The following is a 25,219-nucleotide window of genomic DNA, read 5'->3' as shown; positions in this document are numbered from 1 at the left end:
CTCAGGATATGCTATGACATGATATCTGTATGGCATTGTTCCTGCTTCCTAAGAACAACAGCTGTCACAGTAACAGGTGTATGTTCCTGTCTTCTTACACCTGAACATTTCATGACAGTGACTGACTGTTGCTGTCTGTTCCTGCCTTTCATGAACTGTCTGTCCCTGATTATCTTCATCATAATGTTATGTATCAGCTACAGAAGTATACTCATGTTCCATGCCTGCCAGTTCATCTCTTGCCACTAGCAAATCCCCTCCTGGAAATTAAGAATAACAATGAAGATTTGGTACCCTTATTGCTAACAGGCTACATACAACTAAATAGCAGCTTACCTGCCTGGCTTACAGGAATTCCAAGAAACAATGATTAGTTGAAAGAAGCTGTCACCCACAACATAGTGGGAGTGTTCCTGAACCAACAAGGAGGCCTCACTTAATTGACAACTGTTGGACAAAAGACACAACTTTTATATCTAACAAAGAAAACCCTCCTTGATAAGTCTGTGGTTAGGCTAATTCCCAAGCACTGAAAAAAAAAACAGACAAGGAGGAGTGCACAGTCAAAAAAACTCAGTTCCAAAGCAAATCAAATAGGGAAAGTTATCTGGGAAAGGAGCACTGTGAACCTCACAGCTGTGGTAACCTAGTCTACTAAGGGCAGACCAAGCAAACTTGAGGAAGAGACAGCAAACTGTGGTAGTGAGCAAAGCTTTCCAGTGGTACTCTGCAATCACACCTTCTTAAGGAGGAATAAGATTGAAGTTCCTTACTCTAAAGTTGCTTAGGGATGAACTACATCATCACCGGCACCTGCTAGCCATGGTGGAGAACTCACACAAGAAGAAGCTATATCCTCTGGTTGAAGGCACCCCCTCATTCCTCCTGGCATCTGTCTTAGAGAACAAGATGAAAAAGTACTCAAACAGGGACTCTCTCTTCTATTGCAGCATTGGCTGAACTCCCATGTCACAAGGCCATGGAATTCATGGCCACAGTACCCACAACCATCGGGGATGCCTATTGAACCAGACATTTAAGACTTCCTAAGAGGAAGATTAGATTGAGGAACAGGTAACAATCCATTGAAGTGAGTCTGTCAGCTGGTCAATGCTGAATTCATATACAGACCTGACTACGAACAAAAGGCAGGACCTAGCCTAACCACCCAAGGTGGAGATAAGTCCTAGCAAGAGTTACCCAGATATCCCAGATTCTAATGGCCAGATGACCAGTTAAGTACAAAGTACTGATCATTGCCATGGAGAATAAGTCCCATCTGAATACAAACAAGCATTTCAGCAGTTCACAGCTGCTTCTGTTTGCCTCTGAGCATACATTTTTTTGCTTTAAATATTTGTTAACTGGATAAGACCACTGGTAAAAAGTATCCCTCTTCAGGAGTGGCCCATGACCGCTGTCAGGTTAAGTGAGTTGCTGAGAGATACACAGTAGGCAAATAGAAGTGGAAAGAATAAAATCCTGTTCCCTTGACTACAGGAAGCAACTCATTATTTTATATATTTTATTTATCCCTTATTGACCAAGTCAGTCTCTTTAGGTTAGTAGTCTCTTTTCAGGGGAGACCGAAGGTGGTATTTATACCTCTAGGGGAAATTTTACTATGGCATTGGGGAACCTCCCCTACTCTTTTTGATAGGTGAATCACCAAAACGAAAAAAGATTGTTGAAAGACCAAGAATGCCACAAGAGCAACGGCAGCGTAACTCAAGCAAAATTTAATATAAATCCACAAAAACAATGTTGCAGCGGGCTGCTGCTGTCCACAATAAAGTTAAATGAAAGCAACAAAACCAAGCTGGTGCTGTATGAAGCACTTTTCATCTGTGTTAATGAACAGACATCTTCAGATACTGACACTCGCCATGCCATGGGTAACATTAATAACAACAACCTTTTTAACCATGGCACCAATGACTTAGAAACGGACAATACTGATACAATGACACCAAGGCCAGGAACAAGCCACAATGAGCCCATAGAAAATTCCAACATGGGTAGAAATGATAATATTGAGAGAGGTGGTTATCAAAATGGCCAACAACACCAGTCAAAAAACTTCCAGGGGCGGATGGTGAGAAATCGGAACAACTACAGAGGGAACCAAAGAAAATTTTACAATACACGAGCTGCAAGCAACAGGATGAGGCAACAGAGAATTCACTTGTGGTTGAAGTGGATGAAGTGGACTTCAACCCCACTAATTATAAACTTATTACGAATTCAAAAGGGGACTTCAATATTTACAACTACAGAGATTTCACAATGGATAATGACCTGGTGGAGGTACTTGCAAAAGACCTTACCTTTGTTCCTTCAAATAGAGGTGACATAGCAGAGACACTTTTAGACTTTAAACTTTACATCAGAAAATTGAATTTAACAGTTCTGTTGGATGTCGGAACAAATGATAGGCAAGACCTTAGGATAGCAAGCACTTACAACCCACCTACTCATCAACTTATACACCTATTTGATCACATGTGTGAAATAGAAATGAGGAGACTGTTTAGTAACAACGTTCACCCTACAAACAACTTCAATGTATCCATAGAGGACAAAATGAAGTCATCACAGTTTAAGAATTTACCAATTCGCATAATGAAACCGGACAAAGGTGGAGGGTTGGTGGTGATGGAAGTGAGACACTATACAGACAAAATGATGAGGCTCCTCAAATGACAAGCTTACCAAAATGTGAGCCTAAACAAGTTAAATATAGCTCACAATAGAATTAATATGCTCATCAATGACTTGTTCATTGATTCATTAACCGACATACATATTAACAACTATCTAAATATGTCTCTACCTAGACTCCCTTCTTTGTTCGGAGTACCTAAAATCCATAAAAACCTTAATGATCCTCCTATGAGAGCACTTGTGGACGCTCGTCAGTCTATCATATACCCTTGTGCCAAAGTAATAGATTCTATATTGAAGACCTATGTCAGTAAAGAACTATTGGGCATAATTTTGGAGTACAATTTTTTTGCATTTAATAACAACATATATTTACAAATAATTGGAGTAGCTATGGGGTCCCCCTGTGGAGGCAGTTTTGCCAATTTAGTTATGGTGTACTGGGAACACAAATATGTCCTTGAAAACGCTCACTTGAAATCCAACATCTCTTTTTACACACGCTACCTGGATGATATTTTCCTTATCATCACAGGTGGCAGTGTAGTAGCAAAAGAAATAGTTGAGTATTTTAATAGCACCACTACATTTTTAAAATTCACTAGTGTCTACCAAGAGTCAAGCATTAGTTACCTTGACATTGATCTATCAAAAAACTTAGTAGGACAACATTACATAGCAAAAATTTACAGAAAGAGTTCATACTCTAATTCACTCTTGCATTTTAACAGCTCTCATCCCCTACACCAGAAAAAAATCTGTGATTAAGGGACAAATAGTACGGGCTGCGAGAATGATCACCATGCAGGGTGATTTTATAGCAGAATGTAAAAATTTGTGTGATATGTTCACACACAGGGGATACCCAGTTGAACTAATTCATAAAATAGTTACTGAAGTTCAAAGAAAGAGGGAAAAAGGAATATATAAACCAATTTTGAGTAAAAGAATTCCCCCAGTACCTACACAGTTAGAACTTGATCTAACACTTGATCTAACAGATGCACTAGTTGAACAAACCGATGACATGAACACTTCATCTCATAACTCACTGGAGGGTTTTGGTCCCATAAATACAATAAAAGGGAACATCAGTTTTGTTTTGACATTTAACTTAAGAGCAAAAGAAATTATGGGCATTTTGAAAAAGAACTGGTATTTGTTCACAACTGACAGAGACATTATCCATAAAGTAGGAACATCTCCAGTTATCACATATAGGAGGGGTAAAAATTTTAAAAACATTCTAGAAGGTCGACGCAACAACACACATAGGATAGTGGGTATGTCATGTCACAATGCGAGATGTGGAACTATTGCAAATACATTAATATTGGCAACAAATTTGTGATCAGAGAAAGGAACTACACATTGAAAAACAGATTCAACTGTAACTCGAGGGGTAGTTTACTTAGCCCAATGTCAATTATGCCCAGCTTTCTATGTGGGCAAAACTGACAGAAGATTACACGATAGGATATATGATCATGTATACGCAATTGGTAAACACAACAAGAAAACACATTGGCAAAACACTGTATGGAACAACCAAACCACTCATTTAAGTTTAAAGTTATTGAGCAAATTCACGACCAGGAAAACAACATTCAAACTATGCTAAGGGGTGGTTCAAGTTCACTATTTTTAGAAAAAATTGAACTGTTATGGCAACTATGTTTAGACGCATGCCAACCACCAGGATTGAATGAAGTTTACTCACTAACTTGTATATTAAAACTTAGAAATTGGTTACGGTAAGGTTAGAACTAATTTTTTGCCTCAATAGATGTGCATACCCACTTGTATAGTGATTTGGATATTAGTTGACGCCACAGCGAGTAGTTACACTATTGGGCATTTACATTGCTCAATCGCACATTACTTTTTATGTTTGCCATTTCAAAGCATGTACCATTTAATGTAATACTGTTACTTTGCACAACAACAACACCACCTTACAATTATTTAGAGTAGACCCACAAAACGCACTAATAGCTGCATTACAAGTTGATGGCACCTGTAGTATAAATAAAGTGCCACCAGTAATGAAGCATGACATTTCGCTCTGTTTTAGGTTTCCCATGTTTTTGTATATTATAACACTTTTGTATATTAATAGCATTTTTTGCACATTACAGCATTTTTGTTTAGACCAGACAGATGTTTTTAATGTTGGTGTAATTTTTTTACAAATTATATTTTAACTTTTTATAATTTGTATAATGTGGATGACATTGTGCTATGAACGACACACACTGTTTTTCATTAAGTAGGTTAAAACCATTATACTATTCAAGGATTAATGAAAACAGTATACCTATCATGTGACTGTTGAATTATATTTATATCAGTTTAACCTATGGTGTGTCAGTATCTGAAGAAGTCTGTTCATTAACACAGACGAAAAGCGCTTCATACAGCACCATCTTGGTTTTGTTGCTTTCATTTAACTTTATTGTGGACAGCAGCAGCCCGCTGCAACATTGTTTTTGTGGATTTATATTAAATTTTGCTTGAGTTATGCTGCCGTTGCTCTTGTGGCATTCTTGGTCTTTTTGATAGGTGCCATGGGATCTTTTACATCCACCTGAGCTACTACCAACTTAAGCAGATAAGAACTTGGTGTGATGCCTTATCTGAACTCATTTACAACTCAGAGCCTTAATTCTTTGTTTTATCTACAAGACAAGTGCCCTGCAGTTCAAGGCCTGGGACAGGAGGCACATAGAAGCCCAGTTTCTCTGCCACAAAAGGGGGTAACATGCCTAACTGTACTCTGAGGAAGTACTCCTAAGACACCAAAGGGAGGAAATCAGTGACCTTCCTCAGGCATGAACGCAACCTCTAGCAAGAATAGTATGTGATTGCTCTTCAAAGTCAAAGGAGTTCCTCAAGCATATTCATGCTGGGACTTCACCTGGGATTAGCCATCAGTGTGCCTCTTCCCCACAACAAGTGGAGAGGAGTGTCAGTAGGGGCATCTACAAACTGCTGTTTACCAGAATGAAAATGTATCCAAGCCCCATGATGAAGCCAGAGGCTCTAAGTCAGAAAAACATTGCCCAGAGGAAGGTTAGTTACTTTCCTCTCTGTATGGCTAAAATGGATCTCTTCCTCACAGCAGTTAAGAGACTGATAGACCCCCACAACCATGATGTAGCTGACACAAACTTAGGAACCCAACTGAGCAACAACCTGTCATCAGAAGCAGCCCTCTGTACTGTAAAAGCCCCAATCTAGAAAATGAAGTAGAGAATGGAAGGACCTCAGAGAGAAGACTTGTTCCTAGCTCAGTGCAACCCTGCTAAACCTAGACTTCCCTCTTCCCAAACCTGCCAATGAGGCATCTGCATAAAAGGAGGGCAGACAAGTTGTTTCCTTTTTCCGATAATTTCACCTAGCAACATGCAGGAATGTCAGCTCCAGGGGTGGCCAAATGCAGCCATCAAGGTTGCTCCAGCTCACAGAGACTGGAATACGCAGATAGCTGGGCAAATGTTTTAGTCAGGGAAATTCCATCAAGGAGAAGAGGAGGCCTGTACATAACCTGACAAAGAACGTTACCTACAGGTAGTTCACTGAATACCTACACCACCAGGGAAGGTACCCCAAAAGACTGACATTAAGTAATCCAGGAGGGAACACAAAAATTGTTCATTCTTCTCAAACATCCTCAAAACAATGATCTGGAACATTCCAGGGCTTGGTGTTAACAGGTCAGTCACCTCCCTGGAGACTGGGAAGAAAAAGACCTCCAAGTGTTGTATGGATATCCACTACTTTCTTGGGGAGAAGGACTCCTAATCTCAGAGGATATTCCAGAACAAGGTTAGGAGAGAAGGAATGAGGGAACCCTTCTCAGACAGTGTGGCCTGAGTCCTCTGCCTGGCTCCCTTGCAGGGTCATGTGGATAAGCACCACACTACAGTAGCAGAAAGCCCAAAGATGGAAAGATGAATCTCCTGAAACCCCAAGAACTGTTGTTTTCTTTCTCCTGGTGAGAAGAATAGACCAGGATGTTTGGTCCTATACCGAAGCCACCTGAGGACCCCCCTTCCACTCAGATAAGCCGGGGAAGTCAGCTGGAAAGGAAACAGATCTTGTCAGTACATCAGGGAGCTGCTTAGCGAACAAGGATAAATCAAGCAGACATTGTAGCCTGTATCCAAAGAGGCCACTTCTGACAATGCGATAGTCTGTTACCAAGCTGTCCACACAATTCCAAAGGGGAACAGATACAATCAGGCTGACAATTATAACTGCATGCCATTGTCCAGTCCTGTAGTGGCAACATCTGCTGTAAACAATAAACATATAAACAGGTGGACTTGAGCCAACATGTTAGGTTACCTGCAGAAGGTAGGATCCTCTGTGATCCCAGACTCTGGGATGGCCTGCAGCATAGCCAGAGTTCCCTGCAATACTAAACTTTGGAGCTTGACAGTGCAATTCAAAGCCAAGGGCTCTAAACCACCACATGACCAAAGAATACGCCTCCTACCAGACCTGTACTTCTCTCATATTACTGTCTCTGCTAGTTGAACAAGAGCTGGGCACAGGTACAAAAAATAATGAATCCTTTGTATGATCACATAGGTGTCAGCCCTAGGGTGAGCTGACAGGGTCTCACTCTAATCTGTCAGAGATTGTACTAGGAATCCGTACTTCTTGAGGGGAGCAATAGCAGCAAAGTGAGACAGCATTCTGGCTTGCAAAGACTGGCTCCATGAAAAAGACTATGGAGCTTAAAAGGAACACTCCAGGCAATATCCATGCCAAAGTCTATACAAAAGCTCAGGCCCCACATAATCTTCTTAAAAGATGCACCATCCCAAGATCCCCTAGTGAAGCAAGTGGAGTTCCTGGACTCTGAAGTTTCATCTGTTTCAAAAAAAATACCATCATGCCTGAATTTTCTATGAAGACCACCACAGAGGACCCCTGAGACCCCTACTGCATGGTTTAGATAACTCCAAAACTTGCTGAAGAGTGAACATGCAATCAGCATATGTGGGGAGTCAGTCTGGAGCACATCCACAAGTGGAGAAGAGCACATCAAGAACAGCACGATATGGTGAGTTGACTGTAACAGGCTAGGTTCTGGAAGCAAAATGCAACTCCTGCTAGGTTCTGGAAGCAAAATGCAATTCCTGCAGGTGAAGGCCTGCCTCAGTAAATGTAGGTCACATCAACACAAAAGAGTGTCTAATTTCTTGCTCCTGGGACTCAGAGCTTTGCACTAGCTCATCCTGTGACTCCTGTTTGACCCTTATTTAGCCTTCCAGATGGGCAGAGGGTAAGGCTTTCAGAGAAGAAGCCTTAGTTCCAAATAACCAAGATCCATGAATGAATGACTCAAGGAGCTGCTCTCCATGACTACGCTGGGTAGACAAACAAACCAGTTAGAATGTTAGAAAGGTGGCACAAACACCCTTGTAAGCCCCCATGAAGATGTTCTTCTCCAAGACCTCAAAATTTCCATAGAAATGGAGGACTACAGCAGACCTAACCTCCCCATCCTAGTCTGAGATAATAGCCACTTGTGAGAGACTCAAGAGGTCATGGATATGCTTGTGGGAAGCAGTGGTCAAAGCCAGTTCAATCAGAATGTCAGGTAACAATCAGCCCTGCTTGTTGAGCACCAGCAGTGTCCCTCTCATAAGTTCTATGGGCAGAATTATTCTACTATTCATCTCAAATTTTGGATTTTTACCAAAGAAAAATGACAGGCAAACACAGTAACTTTCTACTGGTAAAAGAAATTGGAGCAGTAAGCATATGCAGTCAATGCCTGGCATTACGATGTGTGTCCTCACTGGCACATATCTGTCCCTGACCATTGAAATATCCATAAAAATATGTTGCATGTTGACTAGTATAGAGGGTAAACCCACCCACAGGTCCCATCAAAAAAGGTCCTATATGTTAGAGTTCTAGATTTTGTGGTGATGGCTGTCTGCCCATGCTTGCTAAGAAGTGTGGACTTCATGGTGATGGCTGTCTATGCATGCCTCCTAAGAAGTGTGGACTTCATGGTGATGGCTGTCTATTCATGCCTCCTAAGAACTCTAAATTTTATGTTAACCATTGCCTGTTTCTACCTCTTGATAATTCTAGGTTTATGGAAATGGCTTTGCTGCACTCTGTCTGTCTGTTCCACTCTTTGAGAACTACAGGTTTCATGGTAATGGCTGTCTGTCCATGCCTCTGAAAAGTACAGGTTTTGTATAACTGTTCTCCATTCCTATCTTTTGAGAACTACACGTTTCATGGTAATGACTGTCTTAGATGCCCCTGAAGGGTGTAGGTTTTGTAGTAACTGTTCTCCATTCCTATCTTTTGAGAACTGCAGGTTTCACGGAAATAGCAACCTATTTTCGTCTCCAAAGCATAGTAGGTTTTGTGGTAATCGGTGTCTGTTTCTGTCTGCTGAGAAATATGGGTTGCATAATGGCAGTTTCTTGAGGAGCACAGGTTTCATGGTAAAAGAGAAACTTCTGGCCTGTGCAATAAAGGTCTATAAAGTCCATTACTAAATATAAAAATCTATGCCCACTTTCAAACAAAAGGAGCAATGTGCAGTCTCAGATGTGCCTTTCCGCTGAAGTGTCTGGTGGCCCAACTATTTTAGAACCCTTCTTCGGGATATTACAGACAAATATAACTGCCACACCATGGTTTTCACCAGAATCACAAAGTTATCTGCACCCATCACTTTGTTTGATGTTAAATCCCATCTTAACTGTGTAATTTTTATCTTATATTCTTGTTGACTTATTGCATTGATACTGTATATTGTATTTTGTATCCATATATTCTTGTAATTCTGGAGCTTTTCTCCCCAGGACTCCATTGAAAACGGGTTCTTCAAGGCCCAATTGGACTATCCTGGCAAGCAAACTGAAAATGAAAATAAAATAAATAAATCTTTGAATACCAGAACTTTCATCTTATTTTTGTAAAGATGTTTACTTGCATTTGATGTGGCACCTGCCTTTTGTATGGTGGTGTTCTTCTCTTACACCAGCACATTTATCTGTTGGTTATGCTCTGCTTGTTGTCATCCATTTCTCTGTAAGTTCCTTGCTCAAATCAAATTACTGAACAGTTCATCAAATACCAAGTTCCAAGGTCAGTGGAAGGCATCATTCTTTTCACCTCTAAAGTGCAATTTCCCTGGAGTTGATTATATTAAGTGTAGGAATACAGGGAGTACACTTGCACAATAGTAATTAAAAATGCTTCCAAGTTTCATTTGAGTGGACTTTAGAACAGTTGAATACTCTTGAAAACAGAAATAAAATATTTTGATAAAGCTGGTACAGGGTTGGCACCATGCTGCAAGCATCCATCTGCACCATTGTTACATTAATTGGCAGTGCATACATCACAATGACCTGGTTTCACAGCTGCTATACAGTAACCCCTTTCTTATGCCCTGCTCTGCGTTCCTGTATCTCTAGCCTAGACATAAAGTCTGGTAGCAGCAAGCATCAACTTCGAATTCCAGTGATCTACGGGTCACTTAGAATTTGCTGGGCAGAACTGGTATATACTAGGGCAAATTATATACAGCAGCTGCATGTCATGCCACTGGTATGGCTATATGTTGTCATGGTTAGACTGGACACCAGATCTAATGACATATTTATATTATGGAAGAAAACCAGCTACACATGCAGTAGTGTATCTACTGGAGTGGTCATTGCAAATATTTCCAACAGCTCCCACCCCAAATCTTTTATAACATAAAGAAGTTATTTTTCCAGCAGCTTTGTCTTCACTTCATCTAGCAGTGGTTGAGCTGGTACCATGCAGAGATTATACCACTGTCTACGTTCTGCATGTTATTTGCTGACTGCCAATACTTATGGAATGCCCACAGTCATTTCCTGCAGGTGCTGTAAGATATTTATCATGGTCTATAAATACTCCTACTCATTTTATACTGGTGGAAGTAGAACACTTACCATGAATTAAATGTACTCCAAGCATTCTCTGTAGGTGTCCAGTGGACTACTATATGCTGATTAGATTCCTCTTCATGTCTTGCAGTTATCAGTAAACAGTTATCTCAGAGGAAATAAACAGCTAGCCATCTTCTTCAAATATTAACTTGACAGTTGTTTTCACTTGGTATATAGCTCTGGTTATGTCCTGCAGGTGACAACAGCAGTAGTACTATTCAATCGCATTTTACTATCCCGGAAGTGCACTGAATGCATCCATGGCAACGTCTTATCATCCTTGTGTGGTGACTGCTGGGTTTTAAATTGTCTTTCACTCACTTAAAATTGTATGCCACTGTCATGTTGTGATGCTGACGTTTGTCATCTTCCCTTAACACCAGTACATGTGCTAAGCTTTCCTGCTCATTCGCATACCTTCAAGTACCTGAGATTGCACATTAAGCCAACAACATATTTCAGTATTACCCTCAGAGTCCCCAGAACAGCACAAGTCATGTTGTTACATAATAGCAAGAAGCAGGTGTGCACCCAAAACAAAAGCCTGTTCAGGTGGTATATAAAACAGGAGCTTCTTAAACACAGTTCAGTGAGAGCACCTGGAATTCTACACTTTGGCAGGTGTGCATATAAGTTACATAAAACTTTAGTAACCTCTTGCGCAAACGTGAGTTAGCAAGCGTTCTACTTTCATTATTTGCTTATCTTTTCAAACTGACACATTTAAAAACTGCATGATAAATGCTTTACAAACCAGGTTAGACATACAGCAGTACTGAATTGTTGCATGCTTAGAACTTACTCACTGGGCTTCAAGTTTTGTGGTGAAATACTCTTGAAAGAAAAGCAAATAGTAAATGAAGCAGTGTTTTTAAGCAAATGAGTACAAAATCTACAAAATGCCTCATTCTGGATATCAGAAGTGAATATGAAGACAAGGAAAACCAACAATTTTGAACAAGTATCAAACAGCAAATTAAACATGAAATGATTTTATACAATAAGTGATAACCAGATACAATAAAAGAAAAAAATGCAAGTGTAAACATGGTTTCCAACAAAATACCCAATCAATAGGAAATGCTTAGAATGACATTACAGAAGAAGCAACTATGGGAAGAAAAGACACAGAAGCTGAAAAATAAAAAGTGATGCAGAAAAATAAAATGAAACAGAATATGTTAGGGGAGACAGAATAGTAGTTATACAAAGATAAGAGCCCATAGAAAAGAAACAGCCATAAAAAAGCTAACTAATTTATTTTCAATTCCATCTCTTATGTATGCCCACAGTGCTATACACATTACATATGATCTACCATAACATGACTGAAAGGTGTGCTTTTCAGACATGGTGCAGTTAAAGAGCAATGGAATTTGTATGGCCATACATGCTCCCACTCGTGGGATATGCAGCCTGTACGTGTTTCCAAGGCTAGTGAAAAACAGTGTGGTTGAAATGGAAAAACAAAGTACAAAAATTAAAGAGCACATGCAAATGATACCTTAATATGATTGGCTAGAGTATGAACATAGATGACATTGAAAGCAACGGTAGGATGAAATGAAGGAACCACCCAGCATACCATGCAAATGACAGTATGGCAAGGGAGAACAAACAACATTCACCAGTTACTGAAAAATCTCAGCACCCCCGTCCCAGAAAGTCAAGTTTTCACACACCAGTCTGTGCAGTAACAGTTGCAGACCACCATCTGCAGCACAGACAAAAACAATTTTTCATGCTTTGTGCCTTGAATAAATGTTCCAGTGCTCTGACAAGTTCTTGTGTGTGCTCTTTCTCCTACTTGTCACCCAGAATTTTCCAATTGGAGTACAATATGCATTGTCACTGACAATCAAAAACAACTGTTTATAGTTATTCTTTCACCCTTGGACAGACTATGATTTGCAGAATTTTACACAAACTTAAGTATGATCTGACTGATCTTTAGGCTGCAGAATGGTTCATGTGATAAAAAATGTTACAGACATCTTAGGTCTTGCTTTACAGTCTTTTATCTGTTTTGTATTCGAGTGATGGTGCCTTTACTTTGGCTCATGTGGTACGACTGGTCAATGTCAGGAGTGCAAACTGTGGGAACAGACCATCCAAATACGAGTGTGGGGGAGCAGGCACTTGTGAAATGACACACCACCTGGATAGCACAGTGCACACATTTTTCTCACAAGCCAGTAATCAGGTGGTAGTTATTTATCACATTAGTGGACAATCACTTGCACACATTTTCCTCACAAACCAGTAAACAGGTGGTAGTTACACATCACGTTAGTGTACAACCACTTTTCTTGCTACCTCACAAATATCACTGTTTTGTATTCTCCCACCACAGCCACTAAAACAGCTATAGTTCTTCCTTGCATATAAACAGAAGGAGTGACAAAAGGCAGCCTTTATAACAATGAGTAACAGCATACTTACAGATCAATGATGGATAGTGAAATATACACACACACTCATACCTGTGTATGTGTGTCTGTAATTTATATACTACACACACACACGCACGCATGCGCACACACACACACACACACACACACACACACACACACACACACACACACACACACACACACACACATACATATACATATAAACACTGAAATGGCGTACAACAGCTTGTACCATTTCTGAATTTATCAGACAGCTTTCCAAATCATCTATGCTGGATTTGGATCCCACTACTACTAGTGCTAAATGAAGCACTAGGATTTGGACTCAAAGTAGTCATAGATGACAGACATACTGGGTGTATTGTCTTGACTTTCCATAATGCAATTCATTCCCCATTAATAATATAAACCAGTGATTTTAGACATGCTACTGATATTGGGATGAACTGCAGAACAATGGCTCACAATGCATGCAAAGCCAACACACTAGTACAGTACAGACACAGCCAACTTTGCTCACTACAAGACAACCATCTGCATCCATGCACATTTTCCTCATAAGCAACATACAATTCAGATTCTCAGTCACTGTACAAGGCAAGATTGATCACTGATGCACAGCTCTGTGCAGTCGCCTAAGGTCCAATCAGGGTCAGAATAAATGGGAAGTCCTTGATCTGGTGAATGGTTTTAAGCAGCGGGACTGGATTTTGATTTATAGTGGATTACACACTGGTTCCAGTGATGGATTCTACTGCTTAGGTATTGGACAGGGACAGAGGCTGTGTAGGCATACTGAGAGGCTATCTTGATCATCAGTGAAGAGACACAACTGACCCACTGCATTCATTTTCAAATACACCAGTAAGACTGAGCCTGTACCATACTGTTCTCGAGTTTGGCTGTAGATCATACTTTATCTAGATGAATCCTTGCAGCAGTGTATTCCTGTCACCCATGGCTCAAACGTATGCATACCAGTACACAGTTTCAATTTTTGTTTGCTGTAATAGTACAGTTGTGTAAAATCTTACCATAACAGTAGATGTCTTTGCCTTCACTGCTGCAGTATTTGTAACCTTCAGGATTCTCTGCTGTGGAAGCCCGTCTTCCGGCCAGTATACCAAAGACTTCCTGTTGCATTTAAAAGGTACACCTGAATGTCACTCAAATGCTCCTTGCGTACCATAAAGGTGACGTTCAGGCTTACCATAAATAGAACCGATTGCCCCAGTAGGAACACCAGTCCAAGGAACCCAAGAGGTAACCTGTACATCCAGGAAGGAAAGGACTAGGGGGATGGAGGGAGGGAGCAAATACTGCAGCAGTGAAAGCAAGGCAATCTACGGTTATGGTAAGATTTTACACAACTACATTATGTCATTGTATTCACTGCTGCAGTATTCATAACATTTGGGAGCGTGTCAAAGCTCAAGAGGAAACCTGGGAGCGGGAAGGAGAAGAAGAAGAGTCCCATGAGAAGCCATGGAGGATGGCACTATCAAAATCAGCCCTAGCTCTACAGACATACCATCCAACTTGTAGTGTTTAGTAAAGGTATGCACAGAAGACCAGGTAGCTGCTTCAAGAATAGAATTAGTATCTAATCCCTTGAAAAAAAGCACCAGAAGAAACCACTGCTCTACTAGAATGAGCCTTGACTGAAGAAGAAAGGCTCTTGCCATGAAAGGTGTAAAAAAAGGAGATAGCCTTAGAAATCCAAGAAGAAATAGTTTGCTTGGATAGAGCTGGACCCAAAGATCTAGAATGATAAGAAACAAACAATTGAGCATATTTACGAATAGCCTTAGTCTGATCCAAATAAATTCTGAGTTGCTTGTGCACATCCAAAGAATGCAGCACCCTGTCACTGTCGACTCCGGAGAGGGGAAAAAAAGTAGGCAGATTACTAGACTGATTAAGGGAAACCTCATTAACCACCTTAGGCATAAAGGAGGGATTAGTGCATAAGGACACCCTGTCCTCATGAAAAATCAAAAGAAGGAAGGTAAGCCAAAAAGGCCTGCAACTCAGACACCCATCTGGCAGAAGTAAGAGCTAACAACAGAAGAGTCTTCCAAAAACAATGTTTCAAGGAAGCTGAAACAGCAGGTTCAAAATGAGCCTGACTCACCCTCTCCAAAACAAAATTAAGATCCCAAGGAGGTGTAACAGGCTTCCTGGGAGGTCTAATATTCAGGACACCTTTGAGAAATTGTTTAACGTCGCATCTAGAAGCTAAAGGAGGAGATAAAGGCAGACAAGCAGAGATGGCTGATAAGTGGGCCTTAATAGAAGAATAGGACAAACCAGCACTGAGCAACTCACACAAATAAGAGAGAACCAAAGGAACATCCACAGAATGTGGGGTCAGATTACAAGACAGACACCAAATAGAAAACCTCTTCCATTTGGATACGTAGTATTTCCTAGTAGTAGGTTTCTTGGCCTCCTGCAGGACTTATACAAAAAGAAAGAATCCTCAGGCACTTTATAAAACCTAGTAGGCTTCTTGGGAGCAGGGGGTAAAGAATCAAGAGGATGAGAGGCACTGGAAAAAACATACAGCAAAACAGCCAAAACAGGAGGAATAGCCACAGGTTTAGGAGACTCCAACTGTAGCAACTCATAGTACTTCCAACGGATATCAGCGACCTGAGCACAATCTTACTTTAAAAAAATCCATCTTCCTAGAGAGTGTATCCCCAATGGAAATTTCCTCAAATGGTGCATCAGAACTAATAGATTCCTCCTCCCGTGACCCATAGTCCAAAAGAGAAGGAATTTGAATAGAATAAGGCATGGATTCATCATGAGAATCTGACTCAGTCTCAGAAAGATCCTATTCTCTAGGCCTTTTCTGAGGAGTAGAGGACCAAGGAGGCCAATGAACTGAGACCCCTTGAGGAGGCTCTAAAGACATTAAAGCAGAAAACAGCCCCTGAGTGAAAGCCTGTCATTCACTGTGAGGATCCCTATGAGAAGAAGAAACATGCTTAAGCTTTTGTTTCTTTTTTAAGGGAATGTTCCCTACAAAAATCTGAGAAGACTCAGACTCAAGATGGCAGTTGGGAACCATAGTAAAAACTTCTTCCACAACTAAAATCTGAGGAACTCCCCCAAGCCCCTCGGAAAAAAAATCAACCATGGTTCCCCAGAATTTCTGAGACAGATGTCTGCAAAGCCTCATCCGAAGTGCTGCCAAGTCAGAACCTCACTGGCTTCCAACACCGTCACGGTAGAGGAATCTGACAACACAGCCGGCAAGCCTCTGGGTTTGTACAAGCTCAGGAAAAACACCTGGCAGAGACTGGACAGCAGAAGATTCTGGTCAAGCCTTTTTCAGATTTTTCTTCCCTCATGGCTGACCCCTTGGGGTGGGAGATTATGTCTATTGTATCTTTAGCAATCAGCTTAAGATGCTGGTTATCAAGATACTAGGAAAGGGAAGAAAGTCTGTAAATGAGCGCCTGTCAAATAGAACAAGGTGCATGGTCATGAGATGCTCCTAGACAAAAAAGACACTTATCGTGGTGGTCTTTATGGGCAATCTGCCTCCAATACTGGCATTTATCCTTCCTGGATGAAATTAACACCAAGGAGCACAAAAATAAATAAATAAATAAATAAAAACAAGAAAAAACAAAAGAAACCCAAAAGGGCACTTAACTGCACAACAAACGTGTAGGTAATCACTGGAGAATGAAAATGTGTTCAACTGGCAAAACGGATGCAGGTAAACAGGCCGATAGTGAAAAAAAACACAACTGGACTGGCTGCAAAGAAGTTCTGTTTATGGTAAGCCTAAATGTCACCTTTATGCCCTATGATATGCAAGGAGCATTTGAGTGACATTCAGGCATACCTTTTAAATGCAACAGGAAGTCATTGGTATACTGGCCGGATGATGGACTTCCACAGCAGGGAATCCCAAAGATTACAAATACTGCAGCAGTGAATGTAAGGACATCTATAAGGTTCTCATATCAGCTTAGTGCTGGAGTGGAGAGTTAAGGAGAAGTGGACTGCGGGGGTGGGGTGCTCTGGAGGAGTGAAATGAGGTGTAGGGTGGAGGGGACGGATTACAGAGGAGAGTTGAAAAAGTTACTAGGTTAATTCAATGGCAGTACGAATTGGAGGAAATGTAATTAGGGGTGTACTTGAAGAAAGTATAAATGTAGATGTAGTGGGGGTGCATGTGAATTGGGTGAACAGCGGGGCTGTGGAGTGAGCCTGAGCAAAGTTAACATGAATGGAGTGGGTCCAAACCTATGTTCAGAGATAAAGGCCAAAGAAAAATAATCTGTGGTGTGTGGCACTTACATGACACCATGCAAAGTAACTATGCATAGGATAATACAAATGATATGTTTGTATCTATACTTAACTCACTCTAGTCATTTGTAACTCACTCTAGTCATTTGTAGCACTGTCGACTGACTTTGTGTATTTGTCCATCTGTGAAGTTTTCTTTCTTCTCCCCAGCACTCTAGTGAAAAATGGGTTTCCCAGATGGAAAATAAATAAATGCAAGAATCCAAGGATTTGAATTAAGTACTGCTGTTTTCTCCTGACCAGCTTTCCAATCTACCATATTTTCTACTCATTTATATGACAAATAGTGTTCTTACCTTGTGCACAACCACAGCGCTCTACCTGGTGACTACTGTGCTGCATTCTTATGCTGAATGAGTGTAAGACGCAGGTGTAGAGAGCTACACTGTGTGCACGAGCACACATTGCTTTGGTTGTGCTGTAATGTGCGTCACGTTACTCTTGTGCCCTACCGTAGCAGTGCTTTGGCTGTAAAGCAGTCGACTGTCACTTCTCCCATTAGCTCTATGCTTTAATTATGAAGTGTGTTGTTCAGAGTGCCAGCACCCATTCAATGCTGAACATGTATGAGCAGCTTTAAATTAGTGCTGCGCAGGTGGTAGTGCTTATTTACGAATCCCCAGCCTAGCTCTTCTTAAATTGATAAAATCTACGGAGGATGCCTCTGTAGTGCTTATTTCAGAACACAGTAATGAGAAGTTCACTGTGTCTTCCTACTGCTCTGTAATCACATGCTGACCAGGTGACATGACAGCATCGACACAGAGTTTTTAACCCTCAGGCCTTTGAAGTGCAACATAGCCTTACTTTTTTCATTTTTACATCATGGTTTACTACTTATTAAACACAAGCTCTTGTGACTATCCTCTGACATGGAGAGTTAAATGATCAGTGCCTTGACATATTCATCAGTGCATATGACTATCTAATACACTGATGTACCATTATGTTAAAAAGTGTGTATTAAGAAATATCTCATGCTCACTGCCATAAACAGAAATCTGGATTGGTTCATAGGTTCATAGATTAGTACTAGACTAAATGCCCTCATGGGCCATTTTAAGCCTAGCCAAATACCACATATGAGAATCAAACCCTGAACATTGTGCTTCTAAGGTAAGCACCTTAACCATTACGCAAACCTCCCACATAGAGAATGATGCACAGAAACCCTTGGTACATTATCTTATTTGTAAACCATACAGCAAACTAAAATCTGTAGAGCCTCATGTTGATTATTAAACATTTCTGGTGTGTCAAACTGGCTTGTATATTGTGTTTGCTAAGATTATGTTATTCATATAACATGTTATTATTCTATTAGGAAGCTTGCTAACACATTCAGAAGTGTTATCCTCACTGATATCAATTTGTATTCTGAGCCCTGTCAAAAAAAAGCCATATGCTACATTGCTTTTTGTGTAGGATGGGCCATGACATAGCTCTCACTCAGTGGAAATGGAAAGGCAAGGACAGGCCAGAAAAGGGATTATTCACCAATTTGGCTAATCTATTTAAATGTCTTAAAAGTCCACAAACTCATGAACGGTAAACGGACCACATAGGCTTCACAACTATTCAAAAAGAAACTCAGAATATAATAAGCGACAGAAAACTCTTATTAAAACAACGAACGTCCTTTATTCAGGTACAGTTAGCGCTTTCACCTCCTTGGCTTCATCAGACTGTGTCAAAACCTAATATACCAGTCCTTTATATATATTTTACATTCAATTAACCCCCTAGTGTTCAAACATTTACTTACATCTAAAACTAATATATTAGTTGCATACTCAATTAAAACTAGAGAGACTTACTACAAAGATATAATGAACATTCAAGAAAAAAAATAAAAAATGAAAAATATATAAGAAATACTAACTGTACAGTATAGAAAAACATCAAATATCAATATAAATACATGTATATGTATTAGGTCTATTACAAAAATAAATACATGTATAAAATAAATACATGTGTAAAATATGTGTAGAACATGTATAAAACATTAAAACACTGTCCATTGTATAAACAATAGGCACCTACTCATTTCATAATCCCTTTTTTTTTTTTTTTTTTCAATCTGCGTTTTTTTAATATAGTTTGTAAACTGATCTTATCATTAAGACCGGGTGGGCTATCTGCTCTCAGGCGTAAAATCCACCTGAATTCTATCTCTAAAGTGAAATTCTCCAAGTCACCACCTCTAGGATTGTTCTCAATATGTTGTAGTACGCAGAAAGTAAAGGTGTGTAAAGGTCCTGCTACTATACAATGCCTAGCTAATGCGTTGTGTTCCTGTCTGGTTCCAATGTGATTTATGTGTTCCCTTATCCGGACTCTGAATTCTCTGTTCGTCTTTCCAATGTAGAACGCATTACATGCTCCACACTGGGCTAAGTATACCACATTAACACTCCTACAATCGGTGTTTGTCATGAAAAAGAATTCCTTTTCTATATTGGGCGATTTAAAAGAATGATTCATATTAATGTAACTACACTGGTTACATTTACCACATGGGATGGTATTATGGGTTCTCATTCTATGTTCTGAGTTGGAATTATGGCAAAGCAGCCTCTTCAGGTTCTTTTTGTTCTTGTATTGAAATCTAGGTCTATTCCCTACTAATTTCACAATCTCCTCATCTGCCTCCAAAATATCCCATCGTTCTTGAATAATACTCCTAATCTTACTTACATCAGTAGTATAATAAATGGGTATACTTAAATTCTTAAAGGTACTACCAAAATCCCTTCTATCAGGAGCATATTGGTTATAACTACTAGAAAAATACGGGCAGGCTACAGTGTCCCTTAATTCAATAACAGTTTCAATAGCTTTCCTGATTTCACTCCTATCATAGGACCTATTATGTAACCTCTCACTGAGTCCATCCAACTCATCCCTGAAACCCTGAAGGGTAGGGTTCAGTCTGGACGCTCTCATCGATTGTCCCAGTGCTACATTAGCAAAAACATGCATGGGATGCATGCTATCTCTATGTAGGAGTGTGTTCCTATAACACCTCTTCCTGTGTACTGAGGTGTTCACAATCCCATTGCTCAACCTCATGATATTCACATCTAAAAATGAAACAAACTCTCTCGATGAGCTAGAACTAAACTTCAAAAAGTCTACCGAGTTGTTCAAGAAACTTTCAAACTCCTTTAACTCAATCTCATTCCCTCTCCAAACCAAAAAGAGGTAATCTACGAACCTTTTATAGAGGCCGACATGTTTCTTGAACAGGTCAGAGATAAATAGTTGTTCATACTCCCAGTCTGCCATCACAATGTTGGCGTAGCTATTGGCACAGCTAGTGCCCATAGCCACGCCGTCATTCTGTAGGTAAATGTCCCCATCGAAAATGAAAACATTATTTTCCAAAATGGTCTCTAAAAAAAGTGCCATTAAATCCACCAACCTACTGTCCAAAGATGTATGTTTCTTCAAATAGTTCATGACCCATGTCACCCCTCTATCATTAGGTATAGCTGTGAATAAGCTATTTACATCAAATGTAGCAAAAATGTATTCATCAGCTTCCTCCAGTGTAGTGATATACTCATAGAATTGTAGCAAAAATTCCTTGCTATCCTTTAAAATACAAGGATTCTCTTCTACCACAGGTCTAAGATAGTATTCAACGAACAGGGAAAATGGTTCCGTTAGCCAACCTTGCCCCGAAACTATAGGTCTCATCGGGGGGTCGTGTAGCTCTTTATGTACCTTGGGGAGACCCTTTAGTACTGGTATCAAAGGGTTCACCACTCTCAAATAACAGGAGGTATTCTTATCAATCACATTACTCTTCAATAAATCTGCAATCATAGCATGTACCCTAAAAACTTTCATCCTGACATCTTCGTTTCGTAATTTACTGTAAGCCTTAGTATCATGTAATAACTGATTCACGTTCTCCTTATAATGTTCAATATCCATTATCACAATGGATCCCCCTTTGTCCGCAGAGGTGATAATAATAGAACTATCATTTTTTAATTTATCTAATGCTTGTTTCTGTGCGGAATTTAAATTGTTCCTCCTATAAAACTTCTTATCGGGGGATCCATGCCAGATAGCAATGTTATACAGAAACATGTTGGCAATGAAGCTAATGAGGTAGGTAACAAAATAGTCACCACCAATAAGAGTAATATGACAATTAATCATTATGGGGATGGGAATTTTAATACTTTAACTACCCCTTTCCCCATACAGACACCCCAATTCAGAGGGAGGACTCGGTCTATGAGTCGGGGTCGACAGAAACGGAAGACCCCGGATGCAGAGGTGGGAGGACCGACGCTGAAGAAAATGTGGGGGAAGAAAACGAGTCTATTGTGATAAATTTGTCCAGGAGACAGTTGAATAAGTGTGAAGTACAGGTACTTAATAGAGGTTTAAATTTTATTCCTAGTCAGCAAAGTGAGATTTCTGAGTCAATTATTGATGTTAAGCTATTTGTACGAAATATCCAGCTTAAATTAGACTATGTAAGGTAAACAGGCCGAGAGTGAAAAAAAAACACAATTGGACTGGCTGCAAAGAAGTTTTGTTTATGGTAAGCCTAAATGTCACCTTTATGCCCTATGATATGCAAGAAGCATTTGAGTGACATTCAGGCATACCTTTTAAATGCAACAGGAAGTCATTGGTATACTGGCGGATGATGGACTTCCACAGCAGGAATCCCAAAGATTACAAATACTGCAGCAGTGAATGTAAGGACATCTATAAGGTTCTCATATCAGCTTAGTGCTGGAGTGGAGAGTTAAGGAGAAGTGGACTGCGGGGGTGGGGTGCTCTGGAGGAGCGAAATGAGGTGTAGGGTGGAGGGGACGGATTACAGAGGAGAGTTGAAAAAGTTACTAGGTTAATTCAATGGCAGTGCAATTGGAGGAAATGTAATTAGGGGTGTAGTTGAAGAAAGTATAAATGTAGGTGTAGTGGGGGTGCATGTGAATTGGGTGAACAGCGGGGCTGCGGAGTGAGCCTGAGCAAAGTTAACATGAATGGAGTGGGTCCAAACCTATGTTCAGAGATAAAGGCCAAAGAAAAATAATCTGTGGTGTGTGGCACTTACATGACACCATGCAAAGTAACTATGCATAGGATAATACAAATGATATGTCTGTATCTATACTTAACTCACTCTAGTCATTTGTAACTCACTCTAGTCATTTGTAGCACTGTCGACTGACTTTGTGTATTTGTCCATCTGTGAAGTTTTCTTTCTTCTCCCCAGCACTCTAGTGAAAAATGGGTTTCCCAGATGGAAAATAAATAAATGCAAGAATCCAAGGATTTGAATTAAGTACTGCTGTTTTCTCCTGACCAGCTTTCCAATCTACCATATTTTCTACTCATTTATATGACAAATAGGGTTCTTACCTTGTGCACAACCACAGTGATCTATCTGGTGACTACTGTGCTGCCATTCTTATGCTGAATGAGTGTAAGATGCAGGTGTAGTGTGCACGAGCACACATTGCTTTGGTTGTGCTGTAATGTGCGTCACGTTAGTCTTGTGCCCTACCGTAGCAGTGCTTTGGCTGTAAAGCAGTCGACTGTCACTTCTCCCATTAGCTCTATGCTTTAATTATGAAGTGTGTTGTTCAGAGTGCCAGCACCATTCAATGCTGACCATGTATGAGCAGCTTTAAATTAGTGCTGCGCAGGTGGTAGTGCTTATTTACGAATCCCCAGCCTAGCTCTTCTTAAATTGATAAAATTTACGGAGGATGCCTCTTTAGTGCTTATTTCAGAACACAGTAATGAGAAGTTCACTGTGTCTTCCTACTGCTCTGTAATCACATGCTGACCAGGTGACCTGACAGCATCGACACAGAGTTTTTAACTCTCAGGCCTTTGAAGTGCAACATAGCCTTACTTTTTTCATTTTTACATCATGGTTTACTACTTATTAAACACAAGCTCTTGTGACTATCCTCTGACATGGAGAGTTAAATGATCAGTGCCTTGACATATTCATCAGTGCATATGACTATCTAATACACTGATGTACCATTATGTTAAAAAGTGTGTATTAAGAAATATCTCATGCTCACTGCCATAAACAGAAATCTGGATTGGTTCATAGGTTCATAGATTAGTACTAGACTAAATGCCCTCATGGGCCATTTTAAGCCTAGCCAAATACCACATATGAGAATCAAACCGTGAACATTGTGCTTCTAAGGTAAGCACCTTAACCATTACGCAAACATCCCACATAGAGAATGATGCACAGAAACCCTTGGTACATTATCTTATTTGTAAACCATACAGCAAACTAAAATCTGTAGAGCCTCATGTTGATTATTAAACATTTCTGGTGTGTCAAACTGGCTTATATATTGTGTTTGCTAAGATTATGTTATTCATATAACATGTTATTATTCTATTAGGAAGCTTGCTAACACATTCAGAAGTGTTATTCTCACTGATATCAATTTGTATTCTGAGCCCTGTCAAAAAAAAAGCCATATGCTACATTGCTTTTTGTGTAGGCTGGGCCATGACATAGCTCTCACTCAGTGGAAATGGAAAGGCAAGGACAGGCCAGAAAAGGGATTATTCACCAATTTGGCTAATCTATTTAAATCCCCAAGAAATGATCCTGTATGTCTGGTCATGCAAGATGACAGTGACCTACCATGCAGGATCCTGAGTAATGCACTGCTTTTACCCTGCTGGGGTAAATCTTAGTGAAGAGTGAATGGTTGCATGGTCTTACAAGTCAGGGGAGCATAAGACTGTGAACTTAAACCTTGCATGTGTGTTGCAGTCCCAAAAGGGGGTTACAGCTACCTTTTCCAAACCATTCTTCTAGCAATTCCATATGGTAAGTCCTGGACATAATTTGCCCACTAGCCAGTATTAGAAACACACATGCTAAGGTGGAAGGATATTAAGGCTTACCAGTTGAGTACTAATGGTATGAAGCAGCCTATAAACTGTTAAAGAATCATGTGCTCTACAGGAACTGGTTTGTAGTTCATGATGTACTAAAACAACGTTGCCCAGAAAAATCTGTTATTGTATAACCTGGGTATAATGTAGTATTGCATCACATATCTAGATAAGAACACTCACAAATGTTTCTATTTATCAACATCATTTTTTTTCTTTCAGGCTATTTACCAAAGAGCTCAAGTCTAGCAAAACACGTTTAGTGCACATAGTATACAAGTTATTTACTGAATATGCTGTGGGACTTTTAAACTGACTCATGGGGAATGCCTTCTTTGTTAGGTTCACAGGTATGATTTCAAGCTTATGACCAACTGGTTTTGAAACAAAGCTTGAATGCAATAATCCCTTGCTGATATTTTCTATTTCACATTACGCATTAAGATCATTTTTGTAGGATGTTAACAACTGACATTTGAATATAAAAAGAAAGCTTCAACTGTAATCTTGGAAGGAAGGTTGGGATGTAGTTATCCTATATTTTTTTACTGTTGATATTTATATTTAGCATTTGGTTTCCTCAGCAGGTGTTAACCTCTGCCCAGTGGTACATTCCAAGCAGATACTTTCAAGAATAACTGGATCAGACTTTGCTTTACAGACCAATCAGAAACCACCTATAAGGAAATGGTAAGAAACAGAACATAATGCCACTTCCTAAAGCATTTTTGAGTAGTTAAGTTTTCTATCCCTATGCTTTTTTTCTGCAGATGTATCATTGTTCCTTTTCAACTTGTTTTAGGTGATTTGTTCAAGGGGAAAAATACAGTGTTTTATTTAAAAATAAGTCAGATCAGTGAGTCAAATGTGATGTCTGTGGAGTAATTAGATGGGCCTCTTAGAATTAGATGGGCTTCAGAA

At 39.9% G+C, this 25,219-nt stretch overlaps 2 protein-coding genes across 12 annotated transcripts in view; one reads left to right on the top strand and one right to left on the bottom strand.

Annotated features, from left to right (window-relative positions):
• Nucleotides 1-25,219, top strand: part of CIZ1 (CDKN1A interacting zinc finger protein 1) — a 2,016,138-nt gene that overhangs the window by 88,613 nt on the left and 1,902,306 nt on the right. The window contains exon 2 of the mRNA XM_044058876.1: nt 24,883-24,988. The gene's annotated coding sequence lies outside the window, so the exon portion shown is untranslated. The remainder of the gene's footprint in view (nt 1-24,882; nt 24,989-25,219) is intronic.
• The window catches only part of DNM1 (dynamin 1), a 1,092,771-nt gene that overhangs the window by 332,130 nt on the left and 735,422 nt on the right, over nt 1-25,219 (bottom strand). The gene's annotated exons all lie outside the window — the stretch shown is intronic.

This window comes from Protopterus annectens, chromosome 16.part0 (assembly GCF_019279795.1).
Source record: "Protopterus annectens isolate FY-2018-M chromosome 16.part0, PAN1.0, whole genome shotgun sequence".
NCBI classification, from domain to species: Eukaryota; Metazoa; Chordata; order Ceratodontiformes; family Protopteridae; genus Protopterus; species Protopterus annectens.
This window is presented reverse-complemented; position numbering and strand designations above follow the sequence as displayed.